Source organism: Echinops telfairi, unplaced genomic scaffold (genome assembly GCF_000313985.2).
Source record: "Echinops telfairi isolate 266 unplaced genomic scaffold, ASM31398v2 ScPeMD7_1;HRSCAF=3_1, whole genome shotgun sequence".
Lineage (NCBI taxonomy): Eukaryota > Metazoa > Chordata > Mammalia > Afrosoricida > Tenrecidae > Echinops > Echinops telfairi.
The window spans coordinates 3,309,076-3,333,880 of NW_022103897.1; the positions used below are offsets into that span (position 1 = coordinate 3,309,076).

The 24,805-nt window shown below is 38.4% G+C and overlaps 1 pseudogene; it reads left to right on the forward strand.

The window, feature by feature from the left end:
* The first annotated feature begins 3,431 nt into the window (after positions 1 to 3,431).
* The window catches only part of LOC101643348, a 50,270-nt pseudogene continuing 28,896 nt past the window's right edge, over positions 3,432 to 24,805 (forward strand).

Below are 24,805 nucleotides of genomic sequence, written 5' to 3' on the forward strand. Positions count from 1 at the left end.
ATTGATGCTGCTGCAGTAGAGGATCAAGCCCAAGTGTGGGATAGAAATCTCTTGCTACCATTGTTGTGCTGTAGATCTTTGTTGTTCCTGGTGTAGGGCAGGGCTTTGCTGAACCTGTTGAAACTGGATTTTGAAACTAGATGTATTTTCAGGTGCCACGGAGTCGGTTCCTACCCATAAAGACCCTATGCACAACAGAATGAAACATAGCCCAGTCCTGTGCCATTTTCACAAATGGAAGCTATTTCATTGGTATTTCAAATGCCAGTGGTCACCCAAAGTGAAGAAGGTTCAGCAGAACTTCCCAACTAAGAACAGACTTAGAAGAAGGTCTAGGCCCACACTGCTGTGGGAATAGCCACTGAACACTTCATGCCCAGAATCAAACATAGAAATGCTGTATAAGAGCTTAAATTCTGAGCCCCAGGTCTGCAGAAGGTGAAGGATAACAATGAAAGCCCCAAATCCATTTGCAGTGTCTTCCTATGGATTAAGCCTCCATTGAATCCTTCTGTTGATTAACCAGGATTGTAAACAGTTGACCTCAGGCAGAGTGTCTTAAAAAGTGCACTCCACTAACTAACCCAGAGAAGGACAGTTTCCTTTAGGGGCTTGCCCAGGTGTGTCCATGATGAAGAATTTCATGAGGTCACATAGACATGAGTCATGCCCTGACTGCCTTAGATAATGGGCCCTGGACCAATCTTGTAAGCTTTTCTCTCTAGTATAACGTACAGACACATCCTAACCCTATTCCTGCATCTGTAGTCCCACCTGCAATTGTGACAACTTCCTCTGCCTTCTTTAAACCACCAATTATCTGAATGCCATTATGACCTCCTGCTAATGGTCTCATCCACATGATCTGTTTGTCTTTTTCTTTGTCCTCTTTAAGACTTATTAATTATTCTCCTTTAATTATATTTGAGATGTGGAGTCTCCTTTGTATCCTAAAACAAGACTTAGATCAGGATATGTGGCTTGATTCAGCTAGGTCTTCTGTATTCATTTTCTATTGTTGCCTCACAATTTGCCACAATTTGGTGACTTACAACACATATTTTGTCATTTTACACTTCTGTAGGTCAGAAGTCTGACTTAGGTTTTACTGCACAAAAATCAAGGTGCTTATTGGGTTGCATCTCTTTCTGGAGTTTCTAATCTATTCCCTGGCATTTGATAGCTTCTAAAGACTGCCCATGTTCCTTGACTTGGAGGATAGTTTCTACACCTTGAAAGTCAGTCATCCTGCATTTCTGAATTTTGTCACATCGCTCTCTTTTCTCTCTCTTGAACTAAAACTTGGGAAGTTGTTCTGCTTTGAAGGACTCTTATGACCCTATTGGGCCCAAAAGACAATCCAGGATAATGTTTTTCCATCTCAATGCCAGTAACTGTGACCCCAGTTGCAACGTAACTTTTGTATTGCTTCTGGGGACTAGGGCAAAGACTTTTGTGGTGTCATTAGCCTGCCAATCAAGAAATCCTTGGAGGTAAATGGTGGTGCTTCAAATTCACTCAGAGGCATCTTGGAAGACAGACCTGGCTGTTTACTCAAAAGGTCATAACTTTGAAACCATATGGAACAGGGTTGTACTCAGTAGTAGATTAAAATGGGCTTGATGGCAACTGGTTTGTATTTTTCAAATGATGCTAATAAATCAAAGACCCTTGTCTATGTCTAGCCAATAAAGGGAGATCTTATTATACTTTTCAACTGTAGTTCCATTTAAATTTCCTCTCCTGTCTCTATTATATGTATGGAATTTGATAGTGATGGCTCTCAGTCTTGGTTCTACATTAAAATCACCCAGAAATGTGGATATAAACCACTAATGCAAAACCCTACTTAGGCAGATTTGTGGAATTTGGGGGGAATGGCAAGCTATGCATTTTTGAAGGCAAATCATGGTCTACACTGAGTGCAATGATGAAAAAGACCATCTCTAAATGGACATTTTGTGTTATGATTAATCCTCAATGTTCTTCCTTTGATAAGATGCTTGATTTACGCTGATTTGGAAAGAGGTAGCATTTTGACCCTCTGAATTGCATCTTTATAGTCAATTCTTATGGAATTAATTATTGAATTATTATTGGCTAAGAGCAAATATCCTTAATGCCTGTTCCTATTCCTCACTGTCAGCCCCATGTACTCAAATACTTAGATATCTTTATTTCTACTGCATTGTTTTGCTTTAAATCTTAGCAAGTTAAGCCTCCCATTAATGGAAATGGACATTCCATAAGACTTATTAGGAGAGTAGGTTAGCTCCAGACACATTGACTAGCTGAAGCAGACCTCAATCATTTGTTGTCATATGGTGGCTTGTGTGTTGTTATGATGCAGGAAGCTATGCCAATGGCATTTCAAATATTAGGAGGGTCACTGAGGGGAACAGCTTTCAGCAGAGATTTCAGATTAAGAATTAGATCATAAGGCATGCACAGTACAACTGAGGAAGAGTTGCCTCTACTTTGTGGAGGTAAATCCTAATAAATCCAAAGTCAGTAGGTTCTGATGACTCTTAGGGTTGGTAGGCTTCATGACTTGGATAGAGTGAAGCTTTCATGAGTTCATTTGTTGATGGGGCATAACCCAAAATGAGATGAAACTGCTGCAAATATCTATGAATAATCAGAACATGCAATGTACCAAGTATGAATCTAGTAAAAGTGGAAGTCATTGAATATGAAATGCAACCCATAAAGATGAAATGGATTTGTGCTAGTCATTTTGAATTGGTCTATCATATGGATTACTGTGCCAGGTATATTAGGCTGGGGTTTCTTGAGAAGCAAAACCACATCTGTCTCTTCTTGAACTGCACACCTTCTAAGGCAGTGGTTCTTAGCCTTCCTAATGCTACAGTTCCTCATGTTATGGTGAACCCCCAACCATAAAATTATTTTCATTGGTACAACATAACTGTAATTTTGCTACTGTTATGAATCGTAATATAAATATCTGATATTTTAATTGTTAAACATTTAACATAATTAAAGCATAGTGATTAGCCACAAAACAATATGTAATTATATATTGTGAAATATTTATTTCTAATTGCAAATAAATGAAATTTTGTCTTTAAGCATGGCGTCACATAGGTAACAGTCTTCATGCCAGGCACCTGTATGAGGATGGACCCGCCTGGAGACAGATAGAGGAGCAGTGTCTCGGTTCCTAAGGCCATTGGAAATGTATGTTTTCTGATGGTCTTAGGCTACCCTTGTGAAAGGGTCATTCAACCCCCAAAGGGGTCACGACCCACAGGTTGAGAACTACTGTTCTAAGGTCAACAGACCAGGAAGCAGGGCAATGAAGCAGGAAAACCACAGGCTGGTAGATCAATAGATCAAGTCTGTGGCTTGCAGAGCCTAATAAATCCAAAGTCAGTAGGTTCTGATGACTCTTAGGGTTGGTAGGCAAGATGATAGGCACTATAGCACCCAAGGTTAGCAGGCAATATGGCAGACGGTTAGCTCAAGAACTAGAGACTGATGCCACAGATGTGGGATCCAGTAATGTAAGGAGTAAAACTCTCCCACAGAGTCTATTTAAATATAAAGCAAGAATCACATCCCTGATGAGGTACATATGAGTAATCATTGGGCTCACAGCAGATTTCATCAGGAGGTTGATTACGTTGTGTTGGTGTACGTTATAAGAAAGGATTCAAATGCCAGATCACTAAGGATCCTGACACAAAAACTAAGCATCTTGTCAACAATGACAAATTCAAGAGGAATGATATTATATTCATCTTCAAAAAGAATATTTCGACTCTATCTTGAAGTACAATGCTCCTTTTGATAGGATAGTAACCATATGCACACAAATAAGACTAGTTAATATATCTATTATTCAAGTGGATATAACAACCACTTAAGTCAACGATGAAAAAATTTATGGATTTTACCAATTTCTTTAGTCTGAAATTGATCAATCATGCAGTCAAGATGAATTGATTATTACTGGTGATTGGAATGTGAAAGTTGGAAACAAATAAAAAGGGCAAATAGTTGAAAAATGTTACTGTGGGGATAAACATGAAGCTGGAGATCACATTTTGCAAGTGCAATGACTTCTTCATTGCAAATACATTTTCTCAACAACGTAAATGGTGATTATACTGTGGACCTTGCCAGCAGGAATACAAGGTCAAGAGAGTCAAAATACTACCTTCAATATACCCAACTTGAAGTTAGAGACCATTTAAGAACATATTTGAGATATTGAACACTAAAGACTGGAAGCTAGATGAGTTGTATGATGACTTTAAAAAATATCATACATGAAGAAACCAAAGGGTCATTGAAAAGCCAGGAACGAAAGAAAAAAGAGGAATGTTCAAAGAGATGCTAACACTTTCTCTATGGGTGTGGAGTAACTACAGCAAGTAGAAGAAAATATGAAAAGCTAAACAGAAAATTTCAAAATGCATCTGGAGAAGCAAGTATAAAATGTTATCATGACATGTATATAGCCCTGGGATTAGAAAACCAAAAGGGAAAAGCAATCTCAGCATATCTCAAGTGCTGTGGTTCACAATATTGAAAGAGTCCATGGGCCAAATTTTGAACAATGCAAGAAGCCTTGAAAGAGAATATAAGTAATACAAAGTCACTGTAGTAAAATAGTTGGTCAACATTCAAACATTTCAACAAGTAGCATATTATCAAGAACTAATGATATTGAATACTTGATGCAATAGTGGAAAAGAAGGCTCTAGGAAATTATGGGATATAAATTTAAAAAGTTTAACAAACTGATACGGTGCTGGAAATGCTCATTAGTTTATGGTAAGAAATTTGGAAGACAGTTACCTGGCCAACTGATTGAAAGAGATCCATATTTATTTCTATTCCAAAGAAAGGCAACCTAATAGAAGACAGATATTATTGGACAATATCAAGAGTATAAAATAACAATAATAATTGTTTTTCTTTCTTCTTCTTTTCTCTTTTTTTTCCTTTGCTCCTGTCCCACTATCATGTTCATCCATCATTCACCTTTCATTAATTCCTCTCAGATACAATTCTATCAATCAGATACAACCAGAAAAGCTACAATGGGTGCAGAAGCAAATGTGGTGAAGAAAGCTGATGGTGCCTTGCTATTAAATATATCGTTTCTGGAGTCTTAAAGGCTTGTAAGAAAACAAGCAGCCATCTAGCAGGGAAGCAAGAAAGCCCACATGGAAGAATCTCACAGTCTTTGTGATCATAAGGCATCGATGGTAAAAGTTCAAAATCAAGCAACCAAATTGATGTGAAGGGATGGGGATGTAGTGGAGACCCAAAACCCACCTGCAAATTAATTGGACAGTTCCTCTCAGAAGGTTACACATGGAAGGAATGATAAATCCATGGCCCAATATAGCACTGATGAAGCATATAACTATCCCCTATTTCCTCCCCTTACAATTATGGTTTTTATTTGTTTTACATCATTAATCATGTTAGACTTGCGTATGATCCTTTTTAGAATTAAGATTGTTCAATACATGAAATCCCAGATAAATAACCCTTCAGAAACAGTCATAGGATGAACGGTTCCCTGAGGGAAAAGGAAGGGAGGGGGAAGTGGGGACAATGGGGAACAGCTGATAGCACTGATGACTGTATAACCTCACTCGAGGGGAGCGAAGAACAGAATTGTACATAAATGGATATAATAAATGGTGCAAGATGTGGCAAATAAAATAAAATAAGCGTTCCTGAGAGGGAGGATGGGGGAGGGAGGAGATAAATATGAGGTGATATCAAGGAGTTCAAGAAGAAAGAAAGTGTTTTGAAACTGAGTGTGGTAGCAATTGTGTAATACTGCTTAATGTGATTGAACCATGGAAAGTTATGATATTTGTAAGAGTTCCCAAATTATTAAAAATAAATAAATTTTAAAAATAAAGAGTTCAAATAATATATTGCACCAGGCAAATGTGTTCCAACAGACCACTTTAAATTGTTAAAGAGCAAATATGTCACTTAGAGTACAAAACTATGCATAGCGCCAATTATGGTTATTTTAAACATCCCATATGCATGTGAAAGTGAGACAATAAATAAGGAAAACAAGAGATGAATTGAAACATTTAAATGATGATGTTGGCAAAGAATATTGAAAGAATAATGGAAAGCTAAATAAACAAATGTGTTTTGGAAGAAGTACAATGAAGTGTTGTACTCCTTAGAAACAAGGATGGTGAGACTTTGTCACACGCATTTTGGACACATTTGAGATTCAGTACGGGAAGAAGTGGTGCTCTTGTCCCTGAGAAAGGACATCATGAGTAGTACAGCGTCAGGGAAACAGAGAAAGGCCCCAGCAAGATGTATTGACATAGAGGCTTCAAGAATGGACTCAAGCGAAAACCATCAAGGGAATAGCGCAGACCAGGTCATGTATATAAGGTCACTAGGGATGGAAAAGACTCAGCAACACTTAACAACAGCAGCTGACACCAATAACAATGCGGATGTGGGGTCAACATTTTCCTTTGGGTGGGACAGAGAATAAAATAAAATTTAAAATTTTCAGGTGTAATCAGAGTAAATGGGCATTTCCCCTCTGGAAAGGGGAAGAGTCTAAATAATTCAAATACTTCATTGAAAGATGAGGAACAGAGGTCTAGAAAGTAAACAATGAGCCAAATACACCAAGTCAGGAAGTGCTACAGAGGCAACTAGAATTTGTCTCTTGATTCAGTCATCCGCAGTCTTTCATAAACATTGATCTAGTACCATTGCAGCAAATTATTGCCAATGACTATCTCTACCTGGTAGATTGTTGGAAAGAAAGTTTACTTATGCAAGCTGTATAACTGCTTTTTGTATTGTTTTTTTGCTCACTTGGTGAAAGGAAAGAGGATTTTAAGGTTGGATTACACATCAAATATGAAGGAAACAAAATACCTCACAATTGGGCAGCCTGATAAATGGAGAAAAGATTGAAGTTGTCAAGGATTTAATTTCACTTAGGTAAATCTGCAGCAAAACACCTGTTTAAAATTAAGGATGTCATTTTGAGGACTAAAGTGTGCCTGATCCACCTCCAATTGCTACAAAGTCTGGGATGACTAAGAAAGAGTGGGAAAGAATTCATGCCTTTGAATTATGGTTTTGACAAAGGATATTGAAATCATCATGAGCTTTTTTTTTTAACAAACAAATCTGTTCAGGAAGAAGTACAGAAAGAATACTCCTTAGAAATAAGGATTCTGAGAAAGTCTTATGGAGTTTAGGCACGGTAGGAGGAAAACCCCATCAGTGCCATGAAACCAATTTCGACTGATAGTGTTTCTACAGGACAGGGTAGAACTGCCCCTGAATATTACCGAGAAATGTGCTTGTTACCTGCCATCATGTTGGTGGCAACCCTGTACAACACAGGACAAAACATTACCCGGTCTGGTACCATCCTCACAATTAGTTCCTATTCCTGAACCCATAGTTATAGCCACTGTGTCAATACATCTCATTGAGGGGCTCCCTCTTTTTAGCTGCCCCTCCACTTTACCAAGCAGTTGTCCTCTTATATTTTTACCCTGGTTTCAAACTGTTGACCTTGTAGTTAGCAGCCCAAAGCATGGGTTTCCAGTGGCTCTGTGGGTTAAAAAAAAAAAAAAAAGATGAGACTTTCTACTCCCTCAAAGATTTACAGTCTTGGAGCACACATAGGGGCTGTCTTATAAGGTTGCTTTGAGTTGGAATGGAATTGATGGCATTGGGGTGAGGTTGAGGATAGAGGATTGAGACCTATCCCTAGAGAAGGACATTCATGCTTGGTAGAGAATTATCATAAAAAAGGAAGACCCTTCCTGGAGTAATTCCGTACCATGGCTATAGTAATGGGCTCAAACATAGCTATGGTTGTGAGAATAGTGCAAGACTGAGCAATCTTTCATTCTGCTTTACCTGGGGTCTCTACTGAGTCAGCTAATATGTTCATAAGAGCAGCTGAAACCTGACCAGGGTCTAATCGTGGAACAGACCATCAATTGTTCATACCTAAGTTAAGGATGAAGCTGAAGAAAATGAAACAAATCCACAAGAGCCAAAATATGACCTTGAGTTCCACCTAAAATTTCCAGAACGTTTCAAGGGCAGATTTGACACATTAAACACTTATGAAGAAGGTGTGATAAACTGTGGGAGGACATGAAACACATCATTCATGAAGAAAGCAAAAGAAAGGACAAGAAATAAAGAAAAGAACAAAGTAGATTTCAGAAGAAACTATTGCTCTTAATTGTAGAATAGCCAAAGCAAATTGGAAGATGAAGTCAAATTGCAGAACAGCAAATTTCAAAGGGCAGCTCGAGAAGACAAAGGTAAATATTGTAATGAAAGGTGTAACGACCTAGATTTAGAAAACCCAAAGGAAAAAAACATGGTCAGCATATCTGAAACTGATAGAACTCAAGAAAAATTTCAAGCCCTGAGTTGCAAGATTCATGGGCAAAATATTGAATAATACAGGAAGCATCAAAAGAAGATGGAAAGAATACACAGAGTCACTGTACCAAAAAGAACTAGTCACCCAGAACAAAAAATCATTTCAATGTGAATGAGGGGGAGTGCAGAGTGAAGACCCAAAGCTTACCTCTAGACAATTGAACATCCCCTTGCAAAAGGGACACACGGAAGAGATGAGCCGGTCAGAGTGCAGTATAGCACTGATGAAACATACAGCTTTCTTCTAGTTCTTTAATGCTTCCTCTCCTCCTACTCTCATGACCCCAATTCTACCTTACAAATCCAGCTAAACCAGAGCATGTACACCCGTACAGATTAAGTGCTTGAAACTCAGGGAATCCAGGACAGATAAACCCCTCAGGACCAATAATGAGAGTGGTGATACCAGGAGGGTAAGGGGAAAGTTAGGGGAGAAATGGGGAAACTGATTACAATGATCAAAAAACCTCCTCCTGGGAAGGGGGAAGGACAACAGAAAAAATGGGTGAAGTGAAACAGTGGTCGGTGTAAGACATGGAACATATTTTTTATAAATTATCAAGGGTTCATGAGGGAGGGAGGGTGAAGGAGGGTGGAAAATGAGCTGATACCAAGAGCTCAAGTAGAAAGAAAATGTTATGAAAATGATGATGGCAGCATATGTGCAACTGTGCTTGACACGATGTATGTATGGATTGTGATAAGAACTGTACGAGCCCCCAATAAAATGATTTTAAAAAGAAAGATAGCAAAAGAAATAAAAAAGAACTAGTCAACATTCCACCATTTCAGGAGGTAGTGTATGAGCAATAGCTAATGGTGCCGTAGGACAAAGTTGAAACTGCACTGAATGCATCAGCCTAAAACAAGGCTCCAGGAATTGATGGAACACTAACTGAAATGTTTCAAAAATCTGATGAAGCTCTGGAAGCACTGACTTATCTGTGCTATGAAAATTGGCCAGCTACTTGGCCAATTGACTAGAAGAGATCGCTGCTTGTACCCATTCCAGAGAAAGGTGAACCAAACAGAATGCTCAAATTAGAGAACTATATCACGGATATCACATGCAAGGGAAATTTTGTTGAAGATCATCCAACAACAGTTGCAGCAGTACAGAGAGCTGCCAGAGGTTCAGGCTGTATTCAGAAGAGGAGGTAAAAAAAGGCAAATCAATGCTGATGTCACATGGATCTTGGCTGAAAGCAGAGAATACTAGAAAGATGTTTATTTGTGTTTTATTGATTATGCCATGTGTGTTCGATTTGGTTGCCTAGAGAAACAAATCCAGGGACACTCATGTATGCATAAGAATGAGATTTAAAGCAAAGAGTAACTGCCTAAATGAAAAAATCCCAGCCCAGTCCAGATCACATCCAGAAGTCTGACATTATCCCATAAGTCCGATCTTAGTCCATAAATCCCTGTTCAGACTCATGCAGTCACATGCAACGATGCAGAATGTAGGAAGATTCCAGGCTGGTGGATGCATCTCCAGGGCTCTGGATGCCATCAGTGGCTCCAAGTGGCTCATTATCCATAGGAAGGTGAAACACAGAGAAAGAGAGTGTGTGGCCGGTCTCCAGGGAGGGAAAGAGACTGGCCTCAGTCACCCTCCAATCAAACTTTGACCTGATTGACAGGCAAAACTCTACCCACATGTTCCTGTGGGAGCCATGTTGGCAGAGAAAACCTTTCACACCAAGGCATTTGACTTTGTGGATCATAACAAACAATGGATAACCTTGAGAAGAATGGGAATACACTTCATTGTGGTCATGTAGAACTTGTTCATAGATAAAAGTTGTCCAAATAGAACAAGAACATACTGCATAGTTTAAAATTAAGAACAGTGTGTGAGAGGGATGTATCATCTCCCCATACTTATTCAAGATAGGGTGAGCAATTATCAGAGAAGCAGGATTATATGAAGAAGAATTTGACATCAGGACTGGAGGAACAACCTGCAGTATTCAGATGACTCAATCTTGCTTGCTGAAAGGGAGAGGACTTGAAGCACCTGCTGATAAAGAGCAAGGATTGGAACCTCAGGATGGTTTATAATTCAATGTAAAGAAGACCAAAATCCTCACAACTTGACTAGTAGGTAACATCATGATAAATGTAGAAAAGGTTGAAGTTGTCAAGGATTTCTGTCTTGCTTGCATCCATAATCAATGCCCAGGGAAATAACTGTTAAGGGATCAAAAGACACATTGCCTTGAGCAAATCTGCTGCACAACACCTCTTTAGAGGACAGAGCAACAAGGATATCACTTTGGGGACTAAGGCGTACCTCAACCAACCTTGTGTTTTCCATTGCCTCGTATGCATGTAAAAGTTGGACAATGAAAAAGGTGAAAGAAGAATCAGTGCATTTGAATTGTGGTGCTGGGAAGAATATTGAAAGTATCATGGACTGCTAAAAGGACCAACTGATCTGTGTTGGGAGAAGTATGTCCAGAGTGCTCTTCAGAAGCAAGGTTGGCAAGACTTTGTTTTATACTATGGACATGTTGTCAAGACAGACATCATGCTTCTAAAAAGCAAACTGATGTGGAGAAGGACATCAGGTTTTGTAGTGTAGAAGGGCATCAAAAAGAGGGAAGACAAAGTGACAAACAAGAAGATAAAATGACAAACTGGTCTGTCTTGGAGGAGTATGGCCAGATTGCTCCTTAGAAGCAAGGATGGTGAGACTTGGTCTTCTTTGGACATGCTGTCAGGATAGACCAGTCCCTGGAGAAAGACTTGGTAAGGTGGAGGGGCAATGAAAAAGATGGCTGTCAAGGGGAGGGATTGACAGGAACAAGTGTGAGGACCGGGCAGTGTTTTGTTCTGTTGTGCATGTGATCCAGTGGGTTGAAACTGACTCCATGATGCCCAACAATAGCAATATTGAGTCAGAACCAGCCTGATGGTACCTAATAACAACATTCTCTGCTTTTTTGAGTTGAGCAGTTTCCATAGAGACGTATTTACCACAAAGCCTAGTATATTCACTAGCTGAAAGACTGCAGAAAAATAAAAATGGACCCCTATTTTAGGCTGCCCTCTGAATTTCTGAACATGAGGAGAATGATTCTTCTATATTATGGGAGAATATCAATGCATTATCCCTTGTTAGGCCAAAAATCTCATAATTGCTGGTGATCTTTTCTGACAATCAACCAATGAAAACTTTTGGATTTTATTCTATGCCAATGGGGAAGTTATTTTGTAGATTTGTTTTCCTGTGCTCATATAAGTACTTGCATCCAAGTGGCTACAGAGTATGGGATATTTCTCTAAATTCTCCATAAACCTGGATTAGCATCAAAGTTGGAATGTAAACTTAATGGCTTCCATTCTCAAACAATTAGTGATCATTCAAATAGGAGCCCTGGAGGGGTAGTGTCTAAGTGCTCAGATGCTAGTCACCAGCTGTTTACACCCTGGGAGAAAGATGCTGGAGTCAGTTTCTGAAAGGATTTACAATCTTGGAAACTCTCTGAGGCAGTTCTACTTTGTCCTATAAGGTTGTGATGAGTTTAGATTGGCTCAAGAGTTTTGGGTTTTTAAGTCTGAACCTCTGCATTTTTCATCCCAATAAATGTACTACAAAATGGATTTTTAAAAAGTACTTATTTCACATAATTTGATTCAAGGGGGGCTTTCATTAAGGCTCCACTGGCTGCTTGAATTATTCACTTTTGTTTAGGAAGCATGATTTTTGTTTTGTATTATTTCACTTCGCATTATTCCCCAAAGAGTTCTGCAACTTTTCAAATACAATATTTCATTCTACCAAAAGCATGACATTGGCTTTTAAAATTGGAAACAGTGAGGATGACTAGGTTCACTCAGTTCATACTAATGGTTCCTGGAACAACTGCAATTAGTACACAAGTTCCAGATTTTTTCTGATCTTAGGGGCTTGTGCTAAATTGTGCCCATAAAGTACATTAAATTTCATGGGGAAGAAAGAAAGCTATATTATTGGATGGTTAATTGAAAGTGTTGTTCTGTTTCCTTTTCCTTTTTTTCCCTTTACCCTTTTCTCTTTGTCTCATTCGGTTCTGAACTTAAAGAATACAGATGCCAAACGGAAAGATATGCATCTGGTGAAAAATTCCAATTTAAGGGAAGAAAACCTTGATGATTGTTATCGTGAAATCTTAATACATAGTGAGGTTCATTAGTGAATTGACTACCTTCAGATACTTCCCTTGGAATGGATCACATAATCAAGCTTTGTAATTTCTCATTCTGTTCTTTAGAGACAGAACAAATTAGAATAATTGGCTGGCACAGGAAAAGCACAAAGACATTCCTTATATTTTTCGTGATGTCTCTCTTCATCGGCGTTGTAAATGAGAGCAGAGGAACAAACATGAAACTTAGAAGGACAGAGGTGTGTGGGAGGTGGGGTGGGGGTTGATATTGCTTTAAAAAGATTCTTTCTGTCTAGACCCAGAAAAAGGAAACATGAAGAAATATGAAACTGAGCATAATACATATGACAAAATGTAATTATTTTTGCCTCAACCATGTGTGTATGGAATTAGATCAGTAGCAATCCTTTTCCACCAAGGACTGAGGAGCAAATGAACCTGTAAATACTCCCTGCTCTTCACACCTTTTGTAGCAGTAATCACGGAAGGGTAAAGGCAATGAGTCAGGGCATAGGTGTTCAGAGCAAAGGCGTGGAAGGAGAACAAAAGGAGAGAGGATATTTTTAGAGCTGTCATTCTGAAATTTACCTGCTTCTGCTTCAGTGCGGTTTTGCCAGCGCATTGGTCCAGGAGAAACCTTTCAAAGCAGGAGCAGCCGTATTTTAAAATAATAGGATTAGAGCAAGTGACTTTAATCAAGGTCTCCTTAGTTCAAGAGTACAGAGTGTGTCCGGCAAGAGTGAAATTGTGCGTCTCCAGGATACAGATGGAGTCCCTGGGTGGTACAAATGGATCATGTAGTTGGCTGCTAAAAGATGGAGTTTAGAGTCCACTCAGAGACACCCCACAAAGTAGGCTTGGTGATCTACATCTTAACAAGCCAGCGACTGAAAACGTGTGAAGCACACAGATACTCAGATACACATAAGGGGACCGTGGGGTGGAATCGACTTTTTTTGGCCGTCAGTTTGGACTCAATGCCACTGGGTTGTTTCCAACTCATGGACATCCGATAGGACAGTGTAGAATGCCTTTGTGGATTTCTGAGACCCTAAATCTTTAAGGGAAGGGAAAGCCTGATCGTTCTCCTGTGGAGGTACAGGTGGTTTTGAACTGTTGACCTCACAATTAGTAACCCAATGCATAACCGACTAAGCCACAGAAATAGTACATCTTCAGCGGACAGTGTATAGAAATAATGTTCCAATGATCTATTACTGCATAACAAATAACTTAAAACTTAGCAGTATATAGAAGGAGCTACAAAAAATTCACACAGAACCTCGATTATCTTTTAATTTCATTTTCCATGAACTTTTTGAAGCTTGCTTACAAACATAATCTTTCACTGGCCAAATTTACCCCAAACCTCACTGTTGTTAGGTGCCATCGAGTTCAATTCCGACCTATAGCAACCCTCTGCACAACAGAATGAAACACTGCCCGGTTATGGGCCATCCTCACAATTGTTCCTGATGCCTGAACCCACTGTGGCAACCACTGTGTCAAGTCATATCTGAGGGCCTTCCTCATTTTCTCTGCCCCTCCACTTTACGAAACATGACGTCATTCTCCAGGGTCTGGTCTCCCCTGACAGTGTGTCCACAGTCTGAGAGATGATGTCTTACTCAAACAGTTGGATAGTGAGTCCAATAATTGCCTACAGATCATGCAGGCATAATCAAAATGACTTCGAGATCTTGGAATCAAACTAATTGTAAGCATTTATTTCTTTAATTTAAAAAGGTCTATTTAAAAAAGAATCTTCTGATACAATACTACATTTACGGACTCAGTCTGAAATCTGGAGGCCGGCAGGAGACTGTCCTCATACAGTCTCTTCACGATGGAAGCTGTTGTCTTTAAACAAAAGATTCCAGAGCAATAGAATCTAAACAGTAATACTAATTTTTTTTCATGATATTAAGATTTATGTCCTGTTTTGTCTTAGATAACAGTAGAATGGTTGGTTTGAGCAATGGTGTGGTTCTCCAAAGTGAAACTATTATTTTGTTATAATTTTAGTTACCTAAGGACAGAAGCCACCTCCTGTCAGTTTGTCATCAGACCGTGCTGGCTTGAGTGTTGCTGTGATGCTGGAAGCTATGCCACCAGGTATTTAAATACCATTAGGGCTGACAATGGTGGTTAGATTTCAGTGGTGCTTCCAGACTAAGACAAACTGAAGAAAAGCCTAGAATCACCTTTTGAGATTTAGCCAACCAATCAATAATTTCAGCCAAATATTATCTAAGTCACTTGCTTTAGACATATTACCAAGGAGCAATTGCTGAAGGTATCATGAAGGTGACCATGGGTGAAACATGTTGGTAGAATAGCTACAATGATCGGCTACAATTGGCTGGTGATCATGAGAATGGCATAGGAGAGGTTAATCTTTTATTCTGTCGTACATGAGGTTGTTATTGAGTTGGACAGACAGCCATCAGGACAGGAGGGTCTCATGACATTCCACTCAGCATACTAAGTACTCTAGATTATATGGTGGTTAATTAATATGTTTTATAAGCATATTTTTATACAAATTTATAGGCTTTTTTTGAGTGTGGGCAGGTAAAAATTTTAGAACCCTGGAATAGTTGCTGTTACATACTACTGTTTTATGATTTTTTTTCTTTTTTGCTTTGGGTAGAGATAACCCAGTGTAATTCTGTAACAATAAATTACTGTTATGTTTAAAGTCTTTTTTAATTTACTGATAGATGACATTTTATGGGGACAAAGAGATGACCATTTGAAAAATTATAGTTAGATAGCAGAAGACTGTATTGCTTGCTCTTAAAACATGAATTATGTGATTATAAAATTTTAAAAAAAGATCACTGTAGAAAATTTCAACTTACCAGATAAAACAGAGGTTAAAAAAATAGAAGCAAACAGAATATAAAGTTGTACTTTTGTTTTTTTGTGTGTTTGTGTGCGTGTGTGTGACAATTTCCAGGCCTCAAATAGATTATAGGACTGGAGAGAGTTTCATTCGATTGTATACTGGGTCACTAAGAGCTGGAGCTACCTTGGTGGCACTGAACAATTACAACAAATAGATAAAGCTTCTTAAGATTCTACTTTTTATATCTTCTTTTGGTGACATTCTTCCTCAGGCAAAAACACATGAATCTGTGAAATAAGTTAGAAAAATATGCATATTTCTGAGGTTTCACATACTGTAATGCACCAACATAAAGTCAACGAGCAGAAGGAATATTGAGTAGTATCTCTTTAATTGCTTACGCCAGTTCTGTTGAGAATTACCTCATTGTGGATAAAATAAGCAATGAACAAGCAAATTCAAGAAAAAATTCATGAAGCTCAAGCTTTCTTGATGTCAAGTTTTTCTCTCTACAAAAGGCATCCATCTATTGTTTCTTTATTATCTGCCAGGTAAAGAGTATTGGATGGCACTGGATCTGCCAGAAAGAGGATGCTTTTCCTCCCAATTGTCCTAAATTTCTGAATCTTTGTTGCTGCACTCAGATCATCTTAAGACATCGTATTTTTCACATACTGTGCCTTGGTTAATATATATATATTATATATATTTGAGTTTACTCTTTAAAAAATAAAATTCATTGAATTTTCAGTGAAAGTTTATGCAGTGGTTAATGTTTGTCATAAACTGCCAGAGGGTGCTTGTTTGGTTATCCCTCAGGACAATCACAATACAATAAATATCTGGAAGTATTACTAAACAGCAGGATCCTAGTTATTCTCTATGTTCCCGAGTAAGTGAAGAAGAAGAAAGAAGAAGAATACAGAAGTAGAAGAGTGAGAAGGTCATTGGTGAAAAAGCTGACTGAAGGGGAAGAGAGATGAGAGATGAAGAAATCATTAACTCGTGTCATGCACAAATATAGATTGTGACGAACCATAGCCGTGTGATTTGTATTGCCATCAACTGAGAGTAATAGCTTTTCTATTAGAAGCAAACAAAGAGCTAGGAAAAATAATACATGATGATTTACAGCATCACTTCAAGGAAAGCATATATTATAATAATCCTTGATTAAAAATATACTTTAAAGATTCCCTCCGACACACTATTGCAGAAAGCACAGCACATTGCCAGCTGTTGGAAATGCATATTGGCCACAGAACCAAAACCCACTGCTCTAAAGTTGATTCCAACGCACAGTGACCCTGTCAGACAGAGTGGAGCTCTTCCCTAGGATTTCCGAGGCTGTCAATCTTCACAGGAGCAGAACATTTCGTCTTTTCCCCTTGGAGAAACTGGTGAGTTGAAACCGCTGTCCTTGCCCGATGTATAACCAAGTATGCCAGTAAAGTTCTATAATATATTATTTATTTAGCCATTTAAAAATACACATGGATCACTTCCTAGTGCCCACTTCATCAATGAAAAACAAAATAATCAAAACAAAATGAATATCCTGATCTTTTGATTATATTTCACTTATTCGGGCAATAGCTGTTGTTTACAAAGATCTTATATTAATTATAACCATGTTGCAACATCACGGTAAAGAGTTTGGTGAAGATGGAGGTTAGGCTGCTAAGCACAAGGTTGGCAGCCCAAGTCCTCCAGCTGTTCTTTGGAGAAAGGTTGAAGCTGCATGACCCTAGAAAGATTTATAGTTTTAGAAGCTCTATTTAGGGTTGCTATGAGTTGAAATTGACTTCATGGCAGTGGGTTTGGTCATTACTATAGTACAATATGGAGTCCTAGTTGGGGAGTGGGTTAGAAGTTGGGCTGTCAACTGCAAGTTCAGCAGTTCAAAACCACCAGTAGAAAGATGAGGCTTTCTAGTCTCATACAGATTTTTAGTCTTAAAAACCCACAGAGACAGTTCTAATCTGTCCTTTTGGGCCACTATGCACCAGAATCCTCTCAATGGCAATGAGTTTGATTTTTTTTGGTTTTGGGGTAATTAAAATGCAATAAGGTAATATTTTCATTTTCATGTGTTTCTTATTCCTACTCCTTTCCATGCTTATCCTATATCCCTTTGGGGAAGAAAGATTGACAGAGAAACAATATGGCAAATCTGTTTGTACATGTTCAAAATATTTTCCAACTTCCAATGGAGATACAATTGAATTATTTTAAAGCAGGATCTTAGCATGTGTGATTCTAGAGCAATTCATAGCTATAGCTTCTGGCATTGCTAATTGCTCTTTACTCAATATGACCATTTTAAACTTTTCTAGGAAGCACAGAATTGAAGCAAGGAATACTGTTGTCAGTATAATTGAAGTGTTTTTTATTTTATGTTTCTCTGCAAATTGACTTGTTTAGCATCATTCTGTTTATATCCAAAAGGGTATTTTTCCTATAAAACCTTGATAGCAGACAGCTATTCTGATACTATTTTATTTTTCACTTTTTGGGTAACATGTCTGGAATATTTGAAGGGTTGCAACCAAAAAAAAAATAGTAATTCTCTTGAGGGCCAATTCAACTGTGAAAGTTGAATCAGCTAACATGCCCTTTTATAGTGCCCAGATATCCTTGAGAAAAAAAAATTCTCTTATTGGATGAAAATCTAGTGATTTCTTTTAGCTGTTGGTACATGCTATGAGGTGTTTGTTTTGTTTTGTTCTAAGTAACTTTCTGAGCTTAGCCAATGTTTTCATTTACTTGTGTGTGGCTTCTTCTAGTATCAGTAGTGTAGAATAATCTCAGCACAGTTTTAGTTCCATCATGTCATCTGAAACTCAAACTCACTTCCATTGAGTCGATGCCAACCCACGGCAACCCTGTAGGACAGGGAAGACCTGCTCCTGCAAGTTTCCAAGACGAACCCTTCAGAGGTGTTGGGAAGCCCAAGGACAAAGTGGTTTCAAACTACTGCCTATTGGATTGCAGATCGACAGGTCATCACTACACCACCAGGGCTACTTGGAAGTGTCGTTTAATTTTTTCATGCCATTGAAAAAAACGTTTTTAAATTTCTTTTAACCCACTACATTTGTCCTGAATTTTTTTGAGATGATCGTTAGATTGGAACCAGTCCTAAAGATCTGTTGAGATTGAGTTGTCCAGGGTACAACTCATCCAATTGTTATACTCAGGAGAGGTCTCTATTGGTGTCCTATAATCTGCTCGTCTTTATGGTTTTGGATAAAGGCCTTCTTCACTGGCCTATAATATCCTGACAGGCATGGAGAATTCATAGCAATTGCCCTCAAAGAGCTTACCTGCCAAAAACACAACTGAATGCATTTAATTATTGTTTTATTGGCAGCTACTCCGACACAGAGCCTATTTTGTTTTATATCATGATCATTGCCTGCTGTTTATCAGTGTATACCTTGCTAATGGTGTAGTTTCTATGGCTTGTTAATTTAATGGCTAAATAAATTGTAATTTATTGCCTGTTTTACCGTAGAGAACCAAGACTCTATAAATTCTTGTGTGTTTGTCCTCCTCTTTGGATTATATTAAACCAAAATTGAGCAAACTAATGTGATTATTTCAGAAGGCCTTGATAGCTAAGCATCAATTGGGACTAATTGACAATATTTCTTCCCGCAACCACAGTAATTCATTCAAAATAAATGGCAGAATGTAGAGTTACCAAACATGGGAGTCATCTCCTGGGTCCACCTCATACAGGACAACTTGAATTTGTGGCTTATTCAAATATTCACTAATCAGCTATACTTGGGCTAAATTAACTTTTAGAGATCATTTAGTATTTTATTAACACTCTTCACCCTTCCCCTCATCATTCATGAGACTAGATCATTAGACCGTTAAAACATACTAAGTCATTGTCATACTATGTCCACCTATGCAAAATCTAACTATATAAAAGCATTTCTCATTTTGTTAATGAAAATTACAACCTTTTGAAAGTAATTATGGTTTTGTTTTAATTCTCTCTAAAGTGAAAAACAAAACAAAATCCAATGCATTTCAGGAGCCACTGTATCTTAGAGTTTTAGAATGAAGGCTATAGAATTAAGGACAAATGTGTCACTTTATAGATAAAGCAACTGGGGTCTTAAGTGAGGAGGTCCAGGTTGAGGAAAGACGTTGAAAGTAAATGTGTTAGTCTGGGTTGACTAGAGAAACATCCAGGGACTCTCATGTGTGTAAGAGAGAACTTTATATCAAAGAGTAATTGTATATTAAGAAAACATCCCAGCCCAGTCCAGATAAAGTCCATAAGTCTGATATTAACCCCTATGTCCATTACCAGTCTATAAATTCCTCTTCAGACTCATGCAACACATCCAATGATGTCAAATGCAGGAAGATCACAGGTCATTGGGTGGAAAATCTTGTGGATCCAGTGGCAGTGGAAGCATCACAGTGCTGGCATGAGTCTCCATGTGGCTCCTCCAGATCCAGGGCTCTGGCTTCCATTCACATAGCTCCATGTGGCTTGTCCACAGAATGTGAAGCAGAGAGAGTGTGTGTCTCCTCAGCAGGAAAGGGAAGGCAGAGAGAGTGGGCCCAGCCTCCACTGACCTCTTTATCTCGGTCATGCCTCCAAATGAGGTCAGCAAGTTGTAACCTGATTGACAGGCTAGACTCCATCCCATTCCCTCATAATACCCTCAAGTCGACAAGAGATTGTGTAACTATCACAATAAATATGATGACGTCTATTAGATCTCAATACTGTTTTTAAAAAATCCACAGCCATTGAGATGTTTTAGATTCATAGTGATCCTATCTATATAGGGTTTCAGAGACTAGAAATCTCTATGGGAACAGATGGTTTTATCTATCTCCTGTGGAGCAGCTCATGGTTTTGAACTGCTGAACTTGTGGTTAACAACCCAGTGCACCCACATTGAAATGTTTACTTATGAGAGTAAACAAGCCACACAGTTTTACTCAAAAGCGGTCTTGGGTTGTTTCTAGAATAAACTGGGGCTGAAGACAAAGAAAAGAAGAAGGAAACAAGTAGCAAGCCCGTGGCACTGAGAGTCTGTTCTCCATGGAATCAGCGTCTGAACCTCAGCATTTTCTGGTTATTTTAAACGACAATTTGGCTTCTCCTTCGCTCTTGTTGCAGTGGAGCCTGCTACATTGTGGCATTTTCAGTTGTTGGGCCTGTCATATTTTCATCCACATTAGCAATACAACTGTTGACGGAACTCATGACCCCAACTTACCAAGGAAGCATTAAATACCTAATGAACACATTTATTAAATATAGAAAAATGATGACTAGTAGTGATGGTTAAAATAGTCTTCCTTAAACATTTAGGCTTTAAAAATATTTCCCTTAATGTGCAGAAGCTCAGTACTTAGTAATGCCAGGTAAATGAAGAATCCCTATTTTGGGTTATATATATCAAATGTAATTATATTTAGAAGATAACAGCTGTCCAGTTTGCTGATCACATCCTATCTCCAGTGGTAAAGGTGTAGCTTTGATTGTTTCTCTAGTGATCCATGTAATCAGGTCTGAGGTGAATTTCTGAAACTCTACTTCTTTGTACAAGTACTTTGAATGCTGTTTTGCAAAGTCATTATACAAATTACTTTGAATACTATTATTTGGAATTACTTTGATCCAGGTTGGTAAAACCAAATTATTGTTGAGGTTTTTGTTATAACCTTTCAGGAATTACCTCAAAGCCTTTGATAAAGATACATTTTAAAATAAGTCTCAGCATGTATATTTGAATTACCGTAGCAATGACTAGGAACATCATCTTTCTGTAGGTGTTTGGTTTTGGCCTCCCCCCACCACTTCTTCCAAATAAACAAAATCAAGAACAATAAAATAAGTTGTTGTTACTTTTTGGTTCATAAATTAAATATTTTGACCATACTAATCTATTTTAAATTTTGACTCATGTTTATACATTTGGTCTGCATTAGAAATGGATCCTTTGACCTGCTCAGAGGCTGGGAATAAATACAATTCCAGTTTCAAGGAAAATGTAACCTAGTTAGAATCATAGACATGTATACAGCAATCAGGGCAACTGCGTTTATTCAGTAAATGAAATATTAGTGACATACATAAAGTGCGATGAAAACCACTACCAGGCAAATCAGCTTTCAAACTAGACATGCAGCTTTTTCGTAATACTTTTTCCTGACACAACTAGGAATATTTTCTATCTACATGTACAAAATAACATGAGATAAAAATGGCAAGACTTTTCCTTTAGGCATTTACAATTTTCACGTTCTGAGCATTCTGCTAATGAAATTAAGTGCAGGAAGATATTTATTTTCATGTTCTCTTGAAAAGGTCTGACTTGTTCACCCACAATCTTTTCCATAATAAGAATATAATGTTAAGGTCAAGAAATCCAATAATATTAAAGTTTCATAAAACAAAAGACATTTTTGTAATATAATGTTACCAAACTGAAAAAAGATCTTAAAATATAACTTCAAGGAAACGTGAATTATTTTTTGTTTGTCAGAGGACAAGATTTATTTAGGTTGTATAAATAAATGGTAGCTTTTTAGAACCTAGAATATTCTTTAAAAATCATCGAGATCTTCATTGTCAAATGTAATAGACACTAACAATTTGTGCTATTTAAATTTAAGTGGTTTAAATAAGTTTTTAAATGATCTAAATAAAACTAAAAATTGAGTTCATCAGTTGCATGAGATACATTTCAAATGCTCATTGGCCTGTGGAAACTATCTCAGAATATGCAGACACAGATAATTTCTATTATCACAGAAAAGCTCTATTTCATAGAATTTGGTCTAAAGCCAGATCTATCAAGGAAGAAACTGAGGCACAGGGATATGAAATTGCATAATGTAAATTTTAGAAGTTCATGTAGTTATGTTTTTCTAGAAACAGGAATGACAGAAATAATAACAGAGCAATCAAAGAAACCCGATAACTATTGGATCTGCCAAAGGAGGGTTTAAACTAAGTACACTTAGGTGTTAACAAAATTGAGGCTCCTGATGTCTGGCAAGACTTGCTGCCAAATTTCAACATTTAAAATTTTATGCAAGAAATTTAATGGCAGAAAACATTTCAACAAACAGCTGCCAACTCCATATTTTTATCCATTGCTGTGATTACAGATTATGTTTATTACCTTCAGATACAGAGCAGCCCTCTTAAATATTACTTTGTATTCAGCCTCGGAGAGATCAAGGCATTTTATGGATTTTATGGGTCTATTTGAAAAGTTTGATTTTTAAATGCATGGTACAGACTGGCCTGGTTTTTGAAAAGGATAACTACCATCACACAATCAAAATGTGAAATCTTTTCTCACCTTGCAAAAGTCAAAGACAGTCCCTGCATTTTCATTATTTTGTTGAAATCCAAATATTATTTTTCCATTCTCTAACTTGTTTTCATCACAGTGTGATCAACTATTGCCAGAGAAGGAAAGGTTAGATTTATCAATCAAAGTTTGCTACAGGCTCTCTAAATAATTGAACCCGCAGGAGAAACAATCCTCATGCATTCTTTTTCTGTTGTTTCAATATCGTCATAAAAAGTCATTTCAATATGTTTGGTCCTGTAGTAGAGATTCTTAAAGTGTCTTTCTTCCTGAGAGGCCAGAGAGCCTGTGAATCAGCAATAAAGAGGAGTCAGGAGAGGAAGTGAAGAGGAGTAAGGCGAGATAGCATGCAGGATAAAAAGAGTCCTTGGATGGGGATCTGGTTCATGTATTCAGCTGCTGACTGAAAAGCCAGAGGTTCAAAGCCACTCAGAGGTGCCTAAGAAAAGCCCACACTCTACGTCCAAAACACTAGCTATGGAAAATCCTGTGGAGCACAGCTCTATTCCGACACACCTGGGGCTGTCTTGAGCTGGGGTGCACTGAATGGTAAGAGTCCTCTTTAAATTACCTTCATGATGATAAAAGGTACAGAGGAACTTGAAGGGGTGACCACATAGGAAAGAGGGCTTGGTGGAGTCCAGTGTGGAAGGTGAATCCTTTTCTGAAATTTATCTCATCAAGGCCACCCAGTACATCTCATGGACTCATGTTCCTATTGTTTCCTAGTGAGAAGCTTATGTCATTAAGGCATTCTCTTCCGGGTGGGGAAATATGGGTAAGCATTGTGCCATAGTTTGCGCTCTACAAACCTAAACTAGATCTCGTTGAGGGCCTTCCTCTTGACCCAGCGGCTGAAACAATGGGCTCAAGCATGGGAACACTTGTGAGGATGGGGCAGACCTGGGTGGTTCTGTTGTGCGCGGGGTCACTGTGGGTTGGAACTGATTCAATTGCCCCCAGCAACAACAACCTAGACCAGCAGCTTGACCCCTCTAAACACAGAGGTCAGCGGTTGGAACTCACCTATGGCCTCCAAAATAGGAAGACTTGACTTTGGCTCTTTCGTAGATTACAGCCCTATGGGCATCCTGCTGTGTCACATGGGGTCACTATTAGTCAAAATCAACTTGATGGCACCTTATTCCAACCGGTAACAACAAAAAGAAATCCACGTACCTAAAAATCTTCGGGACAGGGTGGGTTTTATTTCATATTTAAGGTGCAGCACACACCTGGAAGTTTACTTTTCAGCAGCACAAAGCATGGCACGCAGTCCATTTTTTTAGCTCCCTCTCATTCCTTTCAACTTGGTTTACATAATATCTTTGCTAGTTTCCCCATGAAGACTCCACAGTTTTTTATCATATGGCCTTGATGTCTAATCCCAAATGGACATTCTGTAGCTATTCACTGTCTGCATTAAGCACTGAGTGAAGAATTTTCACCCAGCAAAGTAAGGCCAGTGCCTTCTAAAAGAAAGCATGGTGCCATCTCTAAATATGCTTTGGCTTCTTCATCTCTTTCGGGGATGGGGAACCCTTTTTCTGCCAAGGTTCATATGGATATATTTTTAACGTCATTTGAGGCCCACGCTAGTCAAGCATTTAAGGAACTCATCCCTAATATGATGGCTGAAACTCCTTCTCTCTGGTGAGGCTTGTGACGTTAGCTGGTGTTGATTATTTCATGGCCTTAGATGGCCTGTGGGCCACACGTTCGCTACTTCTGCTTGAAATGTTGAAAGTTCTTCCTTGGCCACTGCTCTTAGGCTTGATGTTTATTCACTCTGCTCCCTGCTTGCCTGATTGGAAAGCTGCTCCTCGGGCTTCCCAGGGATCTGAGCCTGCCTCTGTTTTGCCAGAGATAGTAGCCATGGCTGAGTGGTGCTTCTTCAGCCCACAACTTACACCTTCTTCAAGGTAGCCATGACTGGTTGGTAACTATCTTGGTAATAGTCTTGGTGGCACAATGGT